This window comes from Balaenoptera musculus, chromosome 10 (genome assembly GCF_009873245.2).
Source record: "Balaenoptera musculus isolate JJ_BM4_2016_0621 chromosome 10, mBalMus1.pri.v3, whole genome shotgun sequence".
Taxonomy (NCBI): Eukaryota; Metazoa; Chordata; class Mammalia; order Artiodactyla; family Balaenopteridae; genus Balaenoptera; species Balaenoptera musculus.
The window spans coordinates 42,968,980-42,982,343 of NC_045794.1; the positions used below are offsets into that span (position 1 = coordinate 42,968,980).

Genomic DNA, 13,364 nt, shown 5'->3' on the forward strand with positions numbered 1-13,364 from the left:
TGTAAACTCGCTTGTTTTAATCTTCTATCGCAAAAGGAAAGTAAAAAATTGAGAAACTGGTTAGGTCTGAACCGACTTAATTTAGTGATTTTGGAATTTCTTGACTTCTGTTCATCTAAGAACAAGGATGATTATAGCTGCTCAATTCTTTGTGGTGATGTAAATTCATAGATGTACAAATACATACAAACAAATATCTAAAACATTTGTTAGCTGCTCTTTGTACAATTTTAGGTATGTCAGTGTTTTAGATCTTAAATGCCTGAAGGGCAGGAACCACCTCTGTTTTTCTTTATACAGAGCATGTTTGGTACCATAAACATATGGGTGCAGAATAAATGATCTAAAGGGAGAACATTGGTTACGCACACTGCTATGTAAATTACAGTTTCAGTGTGGGAAATGGGAAAATTCAAAGCATTCACTTTATAAAGATCTACAGAGCTAAAATTAGAAAACATACCTTTGAGGATAGGAAAAAAATTTATTTTTTTGGCCATGCTGCGTGGCTTATGAGGTCTCAGTTCCCGAGGGATTGAACCCAGGCCAAGGCAGTGAAAGCCCAAAATCCTAACCACTAGGCCACCAGGTAACTCCCTAAATATATTTTTAAGTAACCTGTTTAAATGATGTTGGTAAAAACATTAAACAATGCAAATAATACTGAAAGTAAAGTAAAAATTTATTGAACATTAACTATCCGAAGAAAATCACTGTTGAAATTTTGGTGATCATCCTTCCAGACATCTTTTTGTACCTTTGTATACAATTTACAAAGAAGTCTGCATATTGTTTTATGAAGTAGAATCATACTATTCACAATTCTCCATAATCTTACATTTACTGAATAGAATATCATAAACATATTTTCCATAACTAATAATAAATATACATCTACATCATCATTTTAAATGATTGTATGGGAATTCCATAGTATGTTTGTACTAGGATATGCTTAACCCTACTGATGTACTTTTTTTTCTAAAATTTCACTGTTATAAGTAATGCTCTGATGAATATTGTTGTTTATACTTTTTAGATTAAAATTTTGTAAGTGAGCAATTCTACTTCTAGGTATATTTCTAGGAGAAATGAAAACGTACATCCACACAGAAACTTGTACACAGATGTTTATAGCAGCACTATTCATAATAGCCAAAAGGTGGAAACAACCTAAATGTCCAATGGATAAACAAAAGTAGTATATCCATTTGATGAAATATTATTCAGCCATAAAAAGAAATGAAGTAAGTGATACATGCTACAATGTGAGTGAACCTGGAAAACATTCTGCTAAGTGAAAGAAGCCAGACAAAAAAAGGTCACATATTGTATGATTCCATTTATATGAAATATCTAGAATAGGAAAATCCGTAGAGACAGTGGTTGCCAGAAGATGGGGTGAGGGGAGAATGGGGAGTGATTCCTTAATGGACAGAGGGGCTTTTCTAGGGTGATGAAAGTTTTGAAAATAGAGGGAGGTGGTAGTCGCACAACATCGTGAATGCACTAAATGCCGCTGAATTGTACACTTTTATTATTATTTTTTTTAAATCTATTTATTTATGGCTGCGTTGGGTCTTCGTTGCTGCGTGCACACTTTCTCTAGTTGCGGCATGCTGGGGCTTCTCATTGCAGTGGCTTCTCTTGTTGTGGAGCACGGGCTCTAGGCACGTGGGCTTCAGTAGTTGTGGCACGTGGGCTTTAGAGTGCAGGCTCAGTAGTTGTGGCGCATGGGCTTAGTTGCTCCGCGGCATGTGGGATCTTCCAGGACCAGGGCTCAAAGCCGTGTCCCCTGCATTGGCAGGCGGATTCTTAACACTGCACCACCAGGGAAGTCCAGTTTTATCATTTTAAATCATTTTCTTAGAATAAGTCTCAAGAGTATGTTAGCTGATTCATTTATTACATAATCAGTATTAAAAGAACAGAACAGAAAACTCAGAATACGTTAAATAAAATGCATACATCTGAATTATTCATTGCCATATGAAGCAAAAGTTGAAGGAAACCAGTTTAGGAAAAGGAGTTCACAAATGCATAGATGAACATCTGTATATTTTCATGGAGTAGCATTTCCATCTTTTATTCTTTTGTCATACTGTCACTGACAGTTTAAAGCTGTGATGTGTTTCTGTAACACTAGATATAAATAGAGTATCTGCTTTTAGTATTTATCTAGTAAACGGGACAAATTAAGACAAGGGGAAGTCTAGTTGTCATATTAAAAAGTTACCTTGGAGTTTATGCTTGGGAGGTTTAAAATGTCAGCTGTACTGTATCAGATTATAGAATTGCACTGTGGGCATAAACTTAGAGAGCCTTATCATTAAAAGGTACCCAATATGTACGTGCCTATTTACATTGTCACTTCAGGGATCTCAGGATGGTATGGATCCGAAGAGCTACCTCTTTTTTTTTTTTTTTTTTTTGGCCCCGCCGAGTGGCATGTGGGATCTTAGTTCCCCAACTGGGGATCGAACCTGCACCCCCTGCATTGGAAGCTCAGAGTCTTAACCACTGGACTGCCAGGGAAGTCCCCTGAAGAGTTACTTCTTAATATTAATTCAGATTTTTATGCTTAATGTTACTGTATTATGATTATAAATATGTAAAGTTTGTGCAAATAGTAATTGAGGGGAAGATGAAAAGGATAATAATAGTTAATTTGTTGTGATGGTAGAATTTGGGATATTTTCACCCCCTTTTTGGTTTCCATTACTGTTAATAGTACTATAAATATTTTTTAGACTGTTATTCACAGAACATGATAGATGGCTACTATTATTCATTTTTCTTCAGGCCCTACTAGAGAAATTAATTTGGTCTTGTTAGCAAAAGCCTCTAGGATACTTGAGTTTGAGGTTCTTATCTTTACTATGTACATCTCTACTTTGCTTCAGCATTCTTTCGTGCTTTATCATCAAACAACATCTCCTTGCTATATTTTATCTAGGAAATTTTCTGAAAACATGAACTTTTATCCACAGTTTCTTTCTCCTTTCAGAAGTACACTGTGTATTCAGAACAGTTATTTCTGCATTACTAATCAACCCCAAGCTATTATTAATGGGAATTATGTATAATTTGAAGACTTCAATATGATTATCCTTTTTCAGTGGTAAATCCAGTGGTTAGAAATAAAATGTTAGATTACAGTGCATTTTATTCTTTGTTTTACAGTATTTTATTGCTGCTGTTTTAAACACTAATGATAGAATTTGGTGTTACAACTCCCCTAGATAAATTCAAAAGCACATACTGTGGGTAGTAAGGGTACATGTGTAGATGGGAGGAAAAAAACATTAAAAGTCACATTTAGCCTTTTTATTTTCTTAATATATGGTGATTTATTGAGTACCTCCTAAGTGCCAGGAACAATGCTAGGTATGCTGTATATTAATTTTTATTAGTTATCCCAGTATCCTTTTTGCCCCTGAGGAAAGTAAGGCTCAGAGAGGTTCCTTGGCTAATAAGTGGTGAAACCAGGATTCATACCTAAGTTTGTCCAACTGCACCATTATAGTGCATTACAGTGTATGTAATGGCCCTTATTAATTTTAATCATCAGAGGCTCTCAGTAATTTAAAATGTCGGTTGAATATGAACAGTTCGAAAGTCAGTCAAGGGAATTCCCTGGTGGTCCAGTGGTTAGGATTGTGTTCATCTCTCCTTTAATCAGGGAAGTGATAGAGGCATGAAATAAGTCCAGAATTAATTTTTATCATTCTCCTATTTATTATATCACTTTCATGTTCTTACTAAACCAAACGACTGTATTCTCTCTTTTTTAAAAAAGGGTGTCTTTTAAAATTTTTAATTATTTTTTTAATTTTTATTAAAACTTTTTTTTGGCTGGGCCGTGCGACTTGCAGTATCTTAGTTCCCTGACCAGGGATTGAACCTGGGCTCTCAGCAGTAAGAGCACAGAGTCCTAACCACTGGACCACCAGAGAATTCCCGACTATATTCTTTTTTTTTTTTTTAAGAAGTTGAATATTTTATTATTACACTGTTTCTTATTTTCCTGCAAGGCTGTTGCTTCACTGTATAAAAATAGCACCAGCAAACACAGTATATTGCAAAATTAAGATAATAATGTTCTTCACTGGACACTATACAACTAACAAACTTTTCTCCACTGTCATTTATTTCCAGTGGCAAGTTCATTGAGTATTTTGACCCAAATCCAGGGATGGCTGTAAGCAAGTTACAATATTATATAAGGTTAAGATAACAATGTTATCCTTGAAGTACATAATTTTTATAACTAGTGTTACCACAGATAATTTCAGGAATTCTGAGTATTATAACTGGAGACTAGCCTAAAAATCACAGGGTGTTGTGAAAAAGATGCATAGTGTTTATCTGAAATCATTAGGAAGTTAAGGGGTATTTTCTTCAGGCAACATTGTTTCAAGTAGTTTCTTTTGCTAAAAGTTGCTTTTTAAAAACCTATCCACCACTAATTTAAGACAACTATGCTAGATTAAGTTGTTTCAAACTAGTTTATTTAGGGGTTCCATTTTCACTCCTCAATAGATTTTATATATTTCTCATATGCTTCTTCACTCATTAGTTCCTCTAGTTCTGAAGGGTTACTGAGTGTCATCTTGATCAGCCAACCATCTTCATAACAAGATTTGTTGACAAGTCCTGGATTTTCTGCTAGAGCTTCATTAATTTCAGTTACTTCTCCTGATAGAGGAGAATAGAGTTCACTAGCAGCTTTCACACTTTCCAAAGCACCAAATTCCTCTTGTTCAATTTTGTCCCAACTTCAGGCAGGCTACAGTAAACAACATCTCCCAAAGCTTCCTGTGCAAAATTGCTGATTCCCACTGTTCCAACACCGTTTTCTGTTATTACCCATTCATGTTTGTCTGTGAATTTACGACCCGACAGCAGAGCGGGGCCGGTGCGCAGCGCCCAGACGGCGCCCGCCCGCAGTTCCCAAGGCCGCGGCGGGCAGGGCGCGTTGGGCGCAGAGATGGCGCGCAGGCTGCAGACCGCGGCCCGCACGCTGCGCGCCACTCGCAGCGCCATGTTCGCAGGCCCGACTATATTCTCTTAAGCTTTATGCTCCTTCTCCACAGCTTTCCTCTGGTATATATTATATATTTAAATGAATTTTAAATCATAACAGTCTGAATAATAATAGGTAATTATAGCTAGTTTGCGAGGGATGTTAAAGTGAGTCCCTTTCCCAGGAAATAATCACTATGGTGAGAGCTGGCGGAAAGATAAGACAATTTTAGTTCATTTCTCTGTCTTGAAAAACAATTTTCACTATGGAATGATGTTGACAGAGATGGGAAGTAGGTGAAAGTCTTGGAATTTATAAGAATTTTGGTATGTTACTAATGATGATCAAATTTTCACATCCTTAGTTTTCTTGGACATGAAAAATAAGGAAATGTGTACCGATGGATAACGTAAAACCAGAGAGTGTTTAGTTAAGGAAACATTACCAAAACTGGGGGAAAAAATGTAGTTTTGATGGAGAGACATCTGAATTATAGTTCTTCAAATGGTCCCATTTAAAATTTGTGCATACACTGCACACCTTTCCCCTCTTTTTTTCTTCCTCCTAAACACTCTTCCCTGGGAGGGTGGGCTTTTAAAACACTTATCACTTAGTTACAGCGACACCTACTGGTGAGAGCCTTTGCAATCATTGTGCTGACTGATTGCCCTGTACTTAAGGAAAACTATGCAGTTTCTGCAATGTGAAGAACCAATTTTTTAAAAACGCTGTAATGGAGATTGACATATGTACACTATTGATACTATGTATAAAATAGATAACTAATGAGAACCTACTGTATAACACAAGGCACTCTACTCAGTGCTCTGCGGTGACCTAAATGGGAAGGAAATCCAAAAAAGAGCGGATATATGTATACGTATAGCTGATTCACTTTGCTGTACAGTAGAAACTAACACAATATTGTAAAGCAACTATAGTCCAATTAAAAAAAAAACAGTTCTACATTGATAGTTTCAGGTCCACTGAAAAAATAAAAAATAAAATAAATTAAAAAGAAAAAAGATAGGGGCTTCCCTGGTCGTCCAGTGGCTAAGACTCCATGCTCCCAACGCAGGGGCCCTGGGTTCAGTTCCTGGTCAGGGAACTAGGTCCCACATGCTGAAACTAAAAGATCCCGAATGTGGCAATGAAGATCCTGAGTGCCGCAACTGAAGACCCGGCGCAGCCAAATATATTGGAAAAACAAAAGCAAAACACTGTTAATATACCAAAAAGTGGGGAGATGCATAGGCTGATTTTTGTTTTCACTGTGTAGGTGTTTTTGATGATAAAAGTTGTATAATTACACTATAGAAAATATGAGAAGGAGAAAGGGGAAAAACAAAACTAATAGCACTTCCCATTACAGTCACCAATTTGGTGTTTGCTCTACTTTATATAAATTTTAATGTATGTATTGGGTTGGGCACAAAGTTCGTTCGGGTTTTTCTGTAACATCCTATGGAAAAACCCAAATGAACTTTGTGGCCAACGCAGTATTTCTTTAGCATAGTCCTTTTTCTTAGTATGCATGTAATGTGTTTCTTGGTTTGTTTGGTAATATAGCATAAGCATTTTGTCTAAACTGTTATACGTTAATTAATCATAAATTTTACTGACTGCCTAGTAGTCCATCAGGTTACTTGAACAGTTTATTTACATTTTAATTCATTTCTTCTATTGCTGTTGTAAATAATTTGATGAGTGTCTGTTCAAATGACTTTTTCCATAGTTGGATTTTTTTCAGTGACGAGCATTTTTATGGACTCTGACCTTTCCCCAAATAAGTTATGTTTTTGCTTATTGGTGAGGTTGAATATTTTTCCTTCTGCTTGTTTATTATTTTTTATTTTTGGTTGCATTGGATCTTTGTTGCTGTGCGCAGGCTTTCTCTAATTGTAGTGAGAGGGGGCTACTGTTTGTTGCGGTGCGCAGGCTTCTCATTGCGGTGGCTTGTCTTGTTGTGGAGCATGGGCTCTAGGTGCGCGGGCTTCGGTAGTTGTGGCACACGGGCTCAGTAGTTGTGGCTTGCAGGCTCTAGAGCGCAGGCTCAGTAGTTGTGGCGCACAGGCTTAGTTGCTCCGCGGCATGTGGGATCTTCCTGGAGCAGGGCTTGAGCCCGTGTCCCCTGCATTGGCAGGCGGGTTATTTTTTTTTAATTAATTAATTTAATTAATTAATTTATTTTTGGCTGCATTGGGTCTCATTGCTGTGCGCTGGCTTTCTCTAGTTGTGGTGAGCGGGGGCTGCTCTTCGCTGTGGTGCGTGAGCCTCTCATTGCAGTGGCTTGTCTTGTTGCAGAGCAGCGGCTCTAGGCACATGGGCTTCAGTAGTTGTGGCACACGGGCTCAGTAGTTGTGGCTCACGGGCTCTAGAGTGCAGGCTCAGTAGATCTCACGTACCGCGGGCTTATTTGCTCCGGGACATGTGGGATCTTCCTGGACCAGGGCTGGAACCCATGTGCCTTGCATTGGCAGATGGATTCTTAATCACTGTGCCACCAGGGAAGCCCTCCTTCTGCTTGTTTACAGATCATACCAGTTGATTTGTCTACTGGCATGATAATATTTTTAGGAACTTGCCTGAGCTCTTTTTTTAAATAAAGAAATTCATTTGCTGAAAATAACTTCCTCAAGTTCTTACTGGCTTTTTCTAATACAGAAGCTTTTCATTTTTGTATGTCAAATGAATTGATCTTTTCTTTTGTGATTTCTTTAATGAGTTCAAAAAATCATAACATAGATCTCTACGGTCTATGCCTTATAAAAGTTTTTTTTTTTAATAATTTATTTTTGGCTGCATTGGGTCTTCATTGCTGCGCGCGGACTTTTCTCTAGTTGCAGCGAGTGGGGGCTACTCTTTGTTGCGGAGCATGGGCTCTAGAGTGCAGGCTCCGTAGTTGTGGCACACGAGCTTAGTTGCTCCACGGCATGTGGAATCTTCCCGGACTAGGGCTCGAACCCGTGTCCCCTGCATTGGCTGGCGGATTCTTAACCACTGTGCCACCAGGGAAGTCCCTAAAAGTTTAATAATTGTTTTCTTTTCGTATTTAAATATATATATGTGTGTATTTAACTCCCCTCCCTCCCTTTATTTTTCATTGTTTAATATGAAAAATACAAAGAAGTCAACCCATCATTTAAAGAAACCAATATTAGTGTTTTTAAATTTTTTTCCAGTCTTTCTTTCCAGACATTTTTGTAAACATTGAACTTTATCTGCCCAGAATTATTTTTGAAGTGTGACAAGGGTGTGATATTGTAACTTCAATATCTAAAGTTACTTTGAACATATGGTTTGTCTCTCAGCTTCCTGACATCCAGAGCAAAAAAGGCAGCTAGAGATACCTTTTTCTGTGTGTTTTATCTCACTAGAGTTTGGGTCCTTGACCGTAGAACCTAAATTTAGTGTGTGGCACACAACAGAGGTGAAATAAAGATTTGTTGTATTAAAGTAAATAAAAAATAAATATTTTCTGTCTCCCTATTCCTGTGGTACCCCCCTCATCCCTGACAGTGTAGGGTTTTTCTTTTCACTTTTCCCCTTTGAACCTTTTCTTTTTTCCTTCCTTCCTTTTTTAAAAAAGAACTTTTTAAACTATAGTTTGCTTTTTAAAACAGCTTTATTGAGCTATAATTCATATACTCTATAATTCACCCATTTAAAATGTACAGTTCAGTGGATTTTAGTATATTCACAGAATTGTGCAACTACCACCACAATTCGAATTTAAGAACATTTTCATCACCCCAAAAAGAAACACCACTTGACCCATTAGCTATCATGCCCCATTGTCGTTCCTCATCCCCAGTCCAAGACAATCACTAATCTACTTGCCATCTCTATGTACTTGCCAGTTCTGAATGTTTCTTATAAATGAAATCATACAATATATGGTCTTTTGGGATTGGCTTCTTTCACTTAGCATAATGTTTTCAAGGTTCATTCATGTTGTAGCATGTATCAGTACTTCATTCTTTTTTATTGCCAAATAATATTTCATTGTGTGGGTATACCGAATTTTGTTTATCCATTCATCAGTTGATACACATTTGGGTTGTCTGTACTTTTTGGCTATTATGACTAATGCTGCTTTGAGCATTTGTATACAAGTTTTTGTGTGGACATTTTTTTTTTTTTTTAAAGAAATTCACGTTCTTTTATTTATTTATTTATTTATTTATGACTGTGTTGAGTCTTCGTTTCTGCACGAGGGCTTTCTCTAGTTGCGGCAAGTGGGGACCACTCCTCATCGCGGTGCGCGGGCCTCTCACCACCATGGCCTCTCTTGTTGCGGAGCACAGGCTCCAGACGCGCAGGCTCAGTAATTGTGGCTCACGGGCCCAGTTGCTCCGTGGCATGTGGGATCTTCCCAGACCAGGGCTCGAACCCGTGTCCCCTGCATTGGCAGGCAGATTCTCAACCACTGCGCCACCAGGGAAGCCTGGTGTTTTTATATCTCTTGATTATATACCTAGGAGTGAATTTACTGGGTTATTCAGTTTTTGTTTTTGTTTTTTTGGCTGCACTGCACAGCTTGCGGGATCTTAGTTCCCTGACCACGGATCAAACCCCGGTTCCCTGCAGTGGAAGCACAGAGTCATAACCACTGGACTGCCAGGGAATTCCCTGGGTTATTTAGTTTTAATGAGTCCCTTAGTCTGTATCTTCGAAAAATCTTTAAAAATGCTTGTTGCCTGTCTTTTGTTCATATCCCTGGCAGTCTTGCTGTTTTCAGTTATATCCCAGAAACTTTTAAGTTCCCTGTATTCAGCCACTTAAATCCTGCTTTCTTTTAAATCCTAAATACTTTTTTATCCATGCCTTTCTCTTTACTGGAACCACTGCCCTACTTTAGACCTTTATTATCTCTCACCATTATCTAATGAAATAGCCCAGAATATTCCACTTTTTTCCTTCTAATAGTTCCCCTCCCAACTCTAATACTTCTCTTATTAGAGTGTTTTATTAGTACTTTAATATACAAATTATAGGACAGATATTATACTTGTTGATTTCATTTTGTGTCTTCCCAGTGAGATAATGAAGCTGGGAAGCTCTATAATGGCCAGGATTATATCTATCTCCAGAGCCTGATACAATATCTGGCACGTGTCCTTATTCCTAGAGGTATACTTGCTGGGTTAAATATTAGTCACATCTTAAAGACTTGGTCTGTATTGCCAACATGCCCTACACACACCGTGCTGTTTCCCTGACATATGCTTTAGTGCAGTCATGCTACTAGCAGTTGTATGAAAATGCTTATCTCTCCATACTCTACCATCACCTTTTTAAAAAATCAGTCATTTAAATATCTGTCTTGAATCTAATAATATCATCTGTTTTGAAGTTCATCTCTCCACCTACATCTTCTCCCTCTATTCCACCATCATCCCACACTCCACTACATTCCTTTATGCTGCTCATAGTCTTCCCTCTGCCTGGGATGCCCTTCCCTTACCAACATTTTTCACTTGGCTAACTCCTATGCATTCTTTGAAGTTTGGCCCAAATCTCAGTTCCTTTAGGAAGCAAGCCTTCTCTGAAATTCCAGACTGGAGAAATTACCCTTTTCAATTCTGGAACATCTTTTGAATGGCTTTTACTGTAACATTTATATCATTATTTTGAAATTATCTGTTTCTCTCTTTAGTGAACTACAAGCTTTTCAACAGTGAGAACTATTTCTTTGAATCTTCAGAGCTTTGTATAGTACTTGGAGCAATAGACAGTAAATAATTGATAAACATTTCTACAGATTGCCTTTAGGGAGTCCACATGGTGGTATAAGGCACTATAGGGATAAGCTCTTAAGTAAGTTTATATGTAGTAAAGCCTATAACTTATACATGCGTGTGTGTGTGTGTGTGTGTGTGTGTGTGTGTGTGTATAAAATATGTTGTGGTAATTTTAAAACAGGAAAGATTCAATGTGTAATAAATAAGTTTAGAAACAAGGTATATATATGGATTTGTATAGAACACAAGTTACTGATGAATTAGCAAGGGCTTGCATTCTGGAGCAGAAGGAAATAAATTTCTGTTGCCCATTCTCTATTCTTATGTGGTCTAGTTTAATACAAAATTATCATCAGAATTTTTTGTTACATGCTTACCCACTTACGGCATAGTTCTGGGAGTTGGACAAAGAAAATTAAAGACTCTCATCAATTTGAGTCACACAAAATAGTGACACAAAATACTGGTAGAACATACTGAGATACAGACTGCAGTCAAGAAAAATTTGTATGCCCAATGTAGTCATGACTCACGTTAAGAAAACATAATTCCCTTTTTCTTTTTTTTTTTTTTTTTTGTAGTTAGGGAATGCATTCAGCTGTATGTACTAGAAAACCTATTGCAGTGGCTTGACCAGATAGGGGTTTATTGTTCACATATAATATGAAATCTGGAAGTAGTGAGTCCAGAGTTGGTGTGGCATCTCCAGGTAACAGTAGGAACCCCTGCCACGTTTACTTTTGCCTTAGTGTGAGACAGTTGCCATGCTTGCAACTACTCCACCTTTGGTCATTGTGACCTCTTTCCAGACAGGATAAAGGAGGAAGCAAACCTAGTTGTTCCCAATTAAAGAGCTTTCCTGAAAGTCTTATCCAGCAATTTTGTTTTATACCTGATTGACCAAGACCTTGTTACTTGGCTACTCCTGATCTGCAAGGGAATCTGGGAAGGAGAATATTTTTAACCTGGCGCACTGTTACCCTGAACAAAAATCAGGTGGCTTTTAGGCAGAAAGAAAGAGAGATTGAAAACTGGGAACAAGAATTAGTATCTGCTGGGACTTCCCTGGTGGTCCAGTGGTTAACACTCCGCACTTCCAATGCAGGGAACGTGGGTTTGATCCCTGGTCAGGGAAATAAGATCCCACATGCTGCACAGAGCAGCCAAAAAAAAAAGAATTAGTATCTGCTATTGAGCGCCATAGCCTAGTGCACATACATATGCATACCACTGACCACACATAGAGCATGAAGAGTCCACCTAAATAATTATTTTAGATGAATGACTCTGTTTCTTTTATTTTTTAAAATTTATTTATTTTATTTATTATTTATTTTTGGCTGCGTTGGGTCTTTGTTGCTGCGCGCGGGCTTTCTCTAGTTGTGGAGTGGGGACTACTCTTTGTTGTGGTGCACAGGCTTCTCATTGCGGTGGCTTCTCTTGTTGCGGAGCACGGGCTCTAGGCATGCAGGCTTCAGTAGTTGTGGCTCATGGGCTCTAGAGCGCAGGCTCAGTAGTTGTGGCGCACGGGCTTAGTTGCTCCGCGGCATGTGGGATATTCCCGGACCAGGGCTCGAACCCGTGTCCCCTGCATTGGCAGGTGGATTCTTAACCGCTGCGCCACCAGGGAAGCCCTCTTTTTTTACTTTAAAACTTTCAAAAGATTATTTACTGAAAATTGTGGGAACATAATGGCAGCCAGCTTTTTAAATCTTCCTGGATCTTCCTCCTAAAAACAGAGTATGTTGATATCATGTACCTCTTAAAATGATATGATAAGAAGGGCATTTCACTTATGTGGTATTCTTCTCCAAGACCCATAACTCCAGTCTAATGAGAAAACATCAGACAAATCCAAATTGAGGGACATTCTACAAAATACCAACCAGTATTCTTCAAAAGTGTCAAGGTCTTGAAAGACTGAGACACTGTCACAGATGGGAGGAGCCTAAGGACACATGACAATTAAATGCAATGTGGTATTGTGATGGGATCCTGGTAGAGAGTAAGGACATTAGTGAAAAACTGGTGAAATCCAAGTAAAGTCTACAGTTTAGTTACTAGTATTGTACCAATATTAATTTATTGGTTTTGACTAATGTACTTTGGTTATGTAAGATGTTAACATTAAACGAAGAAGAATATACAAGAACTTTCTGAAGTATCTTTGTAATGTTTCTATCAATCTAAAATTGTTCCAAAACAAAAAAATTACAATAGCTAGAGAAACTAGGACAGCAAAACCAAAAACTTTACAATCAAACCTTATATCTACAATGAACTGTAGATCTTTGATTATTGGCATTTGTGAAGGGAAGGAAGCAGAGGGAAGGCAACAAGGCTTCTGATGGCCCTGAGAACAGGAGAACCTCTAAATCACCAACAGGTATTCACCGGAGAAACATCTAGAACAGTAACTGAAAATGGGAAGGGATTCTGCCCTTAGAGGGTGAGTAGGAGGGAATGGAGATAAACTGTGGCAACTTTTGAAATTAACAAACTGAAGTTCTAATGCAAAACTGCACTGAGGGGAAACTTCTAGGGGTAGAATCCACTTTGAGCAAGACAGGAACAAAGAAAAGGACAAGATAAAA

The 13,364-nt window shown here is 38.0% G+C and overlaps 1 protein-coding gene, 1 non-coding gene and 1 pseudogene across 2 annotated transcripts in view; 1 reads left to right on the top strand and 2 right to left on the bottom strand.

Annotated features, from left to right (window-relative positions):
- SP1 (Sp1 transcription factor) overlaps positions 1 to 13,364 on the top strand; it is a 41,907-nt gene that overhangs the window by 14,482 nt on the left and 14,061 nt on the right. The window lies entirely within an intron of this gene.
- On the bottom strand, positions 3,884 to 3,956 carry TRNAK-CUU. The gene has a single exon. It is a non-coding gene; the product is annotated as a tRNA-Lys (tRNA).
- LOC118901870 lies at positions 4,529 to 5,061 on the bottom strand (annotated as a pseudogene).